The 7,474-nt window shown below is 40.4% G+C and overlaps 2 protein-coding genes across 2 annotated transcripts in view; one reads left to right on the top strand and one right to left on the bottom strand.

Annotated features, from left to right (window-relative positions):
• The window catches only part of LOC116692455 (rho-related GTP-binding protein RhoA-C), a 732,216-nt gene that overhangs the window by 648,560 nt on the left and 76,182 nt on the right, over positions 1–7,474 (top strand). The window lies entirely within an intron of this gene.
• LOC116692926 (thyrotropin subunit beta) overlaps positions 1–7,474 on the bottom strand; it is a 25,318-nt gene that overhangs the window by 8,270 nt on the left and 9,574 nt on the right. The window lies entirely within an intron of this gene.

The following is a 7,474-nucleotide window of genomic DNA, read 5'->3' as shown; positions in this document are numbered from 1 at the left end:
TTGATGTGTTCACATAAAAGTTGGGCTGCAAGCAAAAAAAGGTAGGGCGATAAGGGGCATCCTTATTCCACGTTTGAAAAATACAGCCAAGATTGCTGCAGGAAAATGTGAAAGGGCTGGAAATCCAATGGAAAGAATCTTCGTCTTCTAGAAAGCAGCAACGAGGATGTGAGGGAGGAGGTGCTGGAGATTATCGCTGAAATCACCCCCTTGTAAACAACACGCCCCCAAAGCTGACTTTTGATGAAGTTAGGAAGTTGCGTGAAATTATGGGAGTTGTAGTTTTTGTTAAACACCATCGCTGATTAGAATGCATCTGTTCACGGTTTAGTTTACCCATTCAAGGTTATTCACGTTACATAACGTAATGTTTATTCATGCCATTCTAGTAAAATAGCTGCATTTCCCCTAACATAATTACGTTCTTCTTCATTTTATATTCATTGATAATGGTAGCTGAAAAGTTCAACAGCTTCACTCGTCGCAAAGTGATGCATACGCGACTCAAATCTGCAGGGAGTGACAGCAACTGCGCTGCCTGCGTCTCAAACCTGCGGCCACCTTGCTCTCGTGAGATTATCGTTGCCCACGTATGTCAGAGGAAGTTGGGATCATATACAGTCTATGGTTGGGATCTAGTAGGACCATAGACCAATAATATACAGTCTATGGTTGGGATCTAGTAGGACCATAGACCAATAATATACAGTCTATGAGCAGGACACAAATCTAACCGCCGGTGATGGATTCTGCCAGGGGTCTTGTATTCTTGTCAGTTTGTCGAATTTTATGTTTCACAAAAAAATAAAATTTGAAAAAGTGGGGGGAGAGTAGTCTGAATTGGGTTCTGGAGCTGTGCCCCACCTCATACATCGCACTCATATGCCAGCCGCGAGCGATTCCAAGTCAGTGAGCGGCACATCCGTTGCGTGGCGCTGAAACCGCACAACACAACTTCTCCTGCTAACCGCTCACATTGACCCATGATTTCTGTTCACTCGCTCACCCGAATCAGGTGATACCCTGCGAGGGTAACTATTGGCTCTTGTCTCAGACCTTCCCCGAGGTGATTGGTGGAGTGACGAGCACTCTGCATGTGACCTCTACAATGAGCTTCCGCCCACGAAAGGAATGAGGGCGGACAAGATGTATAAATACTGCAATATAACTTAACGTATTCTTTATTGTGGTGCAAATATGGGACTAAAATCGAATGTAGTGTTTTGACAACGAGGTTGCCTACAATAGAAAACGCCAAGAGAGAATGTCGTAAATGTCCCGTTTTCACGCTCGTTGTATTGTAGGTATTACGAAGTGAACATAAACTCCTGTGGCATGCTGGGAAACAGAGCCGTTTTCATTGGTCTATTTCTTTCACGTAAATCGGGTGTATTTCTGCTTGTTAAAACATTAAATACATCTTAAACGTAAACTACAAAGAAGATGGTTTATGTCATCTATAGTCAAACTTTCTTTCAATGTAATTTATTCAGATATGAATCATCTATTGAAAACTAGGCCTACAGACCGAATTTGTGGGATTTCCTCGTGGTGGGCCTATTGTGACGCAAAGTAATATGAAGCCTCCATAATATGTTTGGTATTCAAAATGTCAGTATACTGGATAATCAGTAAATTAATGTTGTATGGTTCCGGCAAAGGTAGTAAAAATAATAATTTACACTTTAAATTTAAAAAAAAGAATTATAAAAGGCATCAACAAAGAAATTAAAATAAAGTGAACTAATGTAACGTTCGCTTTGAGAAAGCTATATAGAATAACAGTAATAATCAAATATTTACTCTGAATCCTAGAGTCTTCACACTGAAGGTGTATAAAAACAGTGCTTCAAACAGTCATTCTCTCATGTGCTCCTTGCTGTGACTTTGTTTGACCACTAGATGGCAGACAAACACAATCTCACATTCGGTGCTCGATTATGATTGGGACACTGTGTTGCTGCATCTTGATTTCGTCAGTATATCTTTCCACAGGATAAACAGTGTTACTCACCTGAACAGAACTGTTTAATAACACTCCCAGACCCCAAGGAGATGTCATTAACTCAAAAACTAAAACTCTGTGGGACAGGTGTAAAATGAACATTGTAAAATGTCACAGCTGGCCTCAGCCTACAGGTAAGTAGTAGTTATTGTCCTTTTATATGAAGGAAATCAGGCCTAATCGCCATCAAACTGCACAACACATCAGACCTCCGTGGGCGGCAGTGAACATCCTGTTTCCTTGGTCATATAACTAGTAGCCAAGGCAAGGGCCTCTTCAAATAGAGCCATAACATCAAAGAAAGAGTGGATGTTCTATTAAGTGAACGTACAACAATGAAATAATGTTTTAAAATTAACTAAATTAGAAAGTGAAGCATTTTCAAGGCCATTTCAGTCTGTGTTAGTTCTGTCTCATAGGAATCTTCTCACACCCATTGCAAAGACATTTGTTTTACCTGCTAATTAGCTGTCAAAGAAAGGTGACAGCTCTTTATAATGACTATACACCTGCCAGTGATTTTATAAGGGTATCAAACGCCCCAGTCTGTCATCCAGGGTTATTGGCACCTAAAAACAAAGGCAGCCTATTTCAAGTTGGGAGAGAGTGAGAGAGAGAGCTTTCTGGGGCCATTTTTTCAGTGACCTTGATACACCTCAGGAGGAAGAGGAAATAGTTTGACCCAAATCATCACTGGTGTCCTTGAAGACACACTCTTATTAATAACCTCAGGAATCTGGAGGCCACCACTACTCCTCCCCTTCCTCTCCATTGTGATCTTCCCTGTCCTAACTTTGAGTCCACCTCCTTTTTTGTCTGTGTCTCACACAGACCCACAAAGCCCCCACAGGGCCTCAAAATCAATCTGACAAAGCTTAAAATATCAACCTAGTTGTGGAAGAGGGCTTACCAGTAACATGCACAGTCAGTAGCCTCTCTTTCACTGCATTACTATTTTCACTAGCATTTCTTTTGAAGGGAATTCCTTTATTTCATTATGTTTTTGTTTGTCAAGGGGTAACCTTATGTTTAGGGGACCTAACACTAAACAACAAGAATTTGTATTAATAACCCAGTACCTTCTGAATAATTTAATGGTACAAGCTGGGTGTCAACAGACATGTGTCCTTTCACGACAGCTATGGCATGAAAAGGAGCCCAACAACATGTGGCACTTAAACTTAAAAACAGACAAACCCCAAACTTTAAGATACCCTGTACATTATTATTACAGTGAAAAAGGGGTGAACAATGGAACACTTTTTAAAAACTCAGCATTTAATCATAATTTTGAAAGCATAAACACAACTTATAAAACTTAAAGCTATTGTATAGTCCTGGCTATAAAGTCACCACCTTCTTTCCAGACTAAGCCTAATGTTTCATTTCAAAATCAACAGTTACCCTATCGTTCCTGTCTTGTTACCCACTAATACTACTATACCCTGTAATTATTAAATAGTTACTCAGTATTAATAATTAAAAAATAATACTTACAGGATAATTACCCTCTAAATGTCCCTTCTTAGCCCTTTATTCCCTAACATTTGCCTCTTTCCATTCTATTCACGTATGTGTACCCAATAATTGGGCCTATTTTATTGATACTCTGTATTCACAAAACAATTACGCAGTAAATAATAAAGTGTTATGTAGTGCATCATAAGCTGGTATGTGTGCATGAAAAACTGCCTATTTTCTGAAAAAGGAAGGAATTAAAGGTTATCGGCACTGTGCAATTAGTGATCCCTGTCTCAGGAAGTGGTGACCTCCAGACAGCTGAAGAAGTATCAATGTTCACCCAGGATAAGAATAGCATCTGGGAGCTGGGCTATGGCCAACACTGAAAACATCTCAGTCTCACTAATTTGGGTGATTAACGACAGCCTTCACAGCGATGCATCCAGCGGAAACTTCAAACAATCTCTATCCCTGTCTGCTATAACCTTTAACTAATGAGTTCTCCTGCCCGTTAAGCTGTTACTATGAGAGAAAGATGGAAAACTGTAAAAAAAAACAAAAAAAAACAATCCACAGACGTCATGGTTCTTTCCCCTGTGTTCTTTTTATTCCTTTTAATGCTAATTTCATTATGCGTGGTGAAAGTTTTTTCAGACTGCTATTGATTTTGTAAAGACATGCAAATGTTTCCCAACCCATTGCCGAAGTCAGGGAAGTGTTGCCCACCCTACATCACAGCTCGAATATAGCTGCACCAATTAAGGCCAACTCTACTATGCTACATTAATCATGTGGTAGAAACAATTCTATATTCCTGTATTATTTACCTCTCAATGTTGACTGTGCAGACCTGCACCTTGTCAGTGGAGGAAATCAGCTGGAACTTCAGTGAGACACAGCATACTTAATTTAAATGTGTGCATGAATGTGAACAAGATTGTGGAGATAACAGAAACGCATTTGATTTACATACATTGTCCTTGTCCTTTAAAAAGATAATAATAATAAATGGATCAGAGAGTTTAGTTTAGCCCTTATATTGAAAATAAATAATCTGTCTGTTTTTTTTAATTCTGTTTCTCTTTTTGTCTCTTGATTCTCTCCCTTCCTTTCTTCACTAATAGCTGCCAGAGGAGGAGTAAAGTAATTACAACCTGCCGCTGACCCACACTGGCATGCAGCCCAACAAGGAGGACCTGTGGAGGGCCACAAAAAAAGAGAAGAAGAAGCTGATAAAAGATGTAATATGAGACAGACTGATAACAAAAATGGGAGAAAAAGAGGAAGAAGTTAAAGCAGAGATGGGTAAAACAGAGAGGGATGCTGATGAAGGAGGGAGGTAGAAGAGGGCAGGCGCGGAAAAAGGATAGGGGGCGAGCAGAATGGCAGAGGGAGAAAGGGAGGGTAAGCTTCCGACAAAAGGAAATGGGAGACAATCCAGCAAAACAAATGGTGAGTAAGTGTATTTGTGTGTGTGTGTGCGTGCGTGCATGCATGCATTCCCGTACGTGTTTGAGCAACAACGTGCAAAGGGAGTGCAAGCAGTCGATGGTCACAGCCCTAATAGCATTATATTACTTGATGCCAAATTTGAAATATAGGCGAGAAGGCTAGATTGCAGGCTGTTAGGGATTTAATTCTAAATTAAGCCTCTAAGGAGAAAATTTGCATGTAAATCCATGTACCAAACCATTACTGTATATTTGCACAATTATAAGCATTTTAATCAAAGATTTAAGACAACTGAATGGGTGCCATGCTAAAGATGAGCACACATGCACACACATAGAAAAGTGTGCTCGAGTCAGGGTGACAATTATTGAAATACATCAATTGATTTTTAAATCTCTATTCATGTCTGTGAGAATTATAATAGCTTCTATATTTCTCAACTTAAAAAAAACGTGCACACACACAGGCACAAACATAGTCACGGAGTTGAGGCCAAGTGTGACAGAAACGGACAGCAGATAAAGCAAAGGAATGGAGATAAAACAGTGTGAGTTGAAAGAGAAAGAGAAAAGGGAAGCAGAATGTGAGAAACTAAATGAAGGAGAGCCAGGGCTCTTAGCTCTCCTTCTGAATGGCTGCCGGCCTTGAAGCCTGCCGGCTCCAAATGGCACATTTGGCACAGGGATGTTTGCTCTGAGTCCTCAAAGCCACGATGAATTTTACTTTTATCCCAACAGCAGTGCTCTCTGCTTTGCTTAATAGCACAATTTATCTGACCCCTTCTCTCTCTGTCTCGCTAGGAAACCAGCCGTAGAGGGTCTTTAACAGCGAGTGTGTTTTTGGGCTTAGTTTTGATGCACTCATGGAGGTTAAGGTCAGTGCTTTTCATTACAAATACAGTGAATCATGATGGTGAGTCATAATGAAACATAATGGTCATCTGACACTTCTGTGTCTGCCAGTTAGGAATACTGTAGTCTATAGCCTTGTCGCAGGTAATTCCGCCGGATGCATGTACGTCCGTTTCCTTCTGCTTTCTTTACGTTGGAATTTTAAACTCTGGTGGATTTATGAGGACTATGGTTAAGTCCTCCTTAGATCTGTGCAGGGTAAATTGAGGCAGCTAACTAGAATATCTGTCCAGTCTGTGTTTTCTAACGCAACAATTTTATAGCGGCTCCGTGTGGAGCTTAGTGCCGCCCTTGACGATTGTGAGGGGTTTAAAGAAATGCCAATAAACCAGAGCTTGTTTTCTTCCTTTCCCAGAATGCTGTGTGGAATAGCCAGACCCTCCTCCGCTCCACAGCGTGTGGAGGTAGGTCTGGCAAAGCGAGACTAGGAATTCTGCACTGAGGCTCTCTTGGCCTTGTCCCATCCAACCAGGTGAAGGCTCACTATCATGAGCGTCATCAACAATGTCCGTTGCTTAATGACCATGCATGTTATTTGATCATTCAAATAGTGTTTGACAGTAACTAAGCACATTAACTCAAGTACTGTGCAGTTTTGTGGTACTTTACTTGAGTATTTCCATGTTCTGCTACTTAATACTTATGGAATATTGTACCATCTACTCCACTACATTTTACTGACAGCTGTGGTTACTTTTTAGATTATTATTCTACATAAAAAGCCTGCTAAGTTTTGGCCTGTGACAAAGAAAATGTTTAGTTTGGGCTCATTCCAATTACATAACTGTTTAAGGTAAACATACAAAATGTTTCAAAAGTATATACAAATTTGTGTATCAGTATTTTTTACTTACTTATACTTAAGTAAAATATGTGAATACTCCTTCAAGCACTGTCAAATACCCAGCAGGCGGAACCAAGAACAGGACCCTGACAATAAAATACAACCCAGTACAACAGCCCTGGCCCTGCATGCTTATAAAGCTTATATATAGTGTATATTTGGAGACTATATTTGTCCTTGTTAATCCAACTGTATGGTAATGTTGGCCCCCACCCCACCACCTGTACATAGATGATATGCATGATAAGCTTAAGTGTATCAAGTACATCCTGTGATTAAAATTTACCTAAACATAATGGTGGGTGTCACCAGGGCAGATTCACTAGACACCATCACTGATGCGACTTTATGCTGATATTTTTTATTATTCCTAGTTTCCTAGTGTCTCACACACACACACACACACACACACACACACACACACCTTTGTACTGTATGTTACAGCAAATTCAAAACTGCAACAGACTCAAGGTCTCTTATGAATGTCTGTGGAAAAGATTGTAAGCAGCACCTGGACAAAAAGGCATCTCTCTTTTTCTCTCCCCCTCACACATGCTCTTTCTCTCTTTCTCTCTCTCTCTCACACACACACACACACACACACAAACACATACACAATCCACTAGCAAGCATGTGCATAAACAACCTCACAGACACGTAGAAACCCAGTAGTTAGTTCCTGCGTCATTACAGCAGCCATCTGTCAGTATACAGGCACACATGCACTGACTTTGCTGTGTGTAGCTTCTACACACACACACACACACACACACACACACATACACACACACACACACACAC

The sequence above is a fragment of the Etheostoma spectabile genome, chromosome 7, assembly GCF_008692095.1.
Source record: "Etheostoma spectabile isolate EspeVRDwgs_2016 chromosome 7, UIUC_Espe_1.0, whole genome shotgun sequence".
NCBI lineage: Eukaryota > Metazoa > Chordata > Actinopteri > Perciformes > Percidae > Etheostoma > Etheostoma spectabile.
Note: the sequence above shows the minus strand (reverse complement) of the source record. Positions and strands in the feature narration are given on the sequence as shown.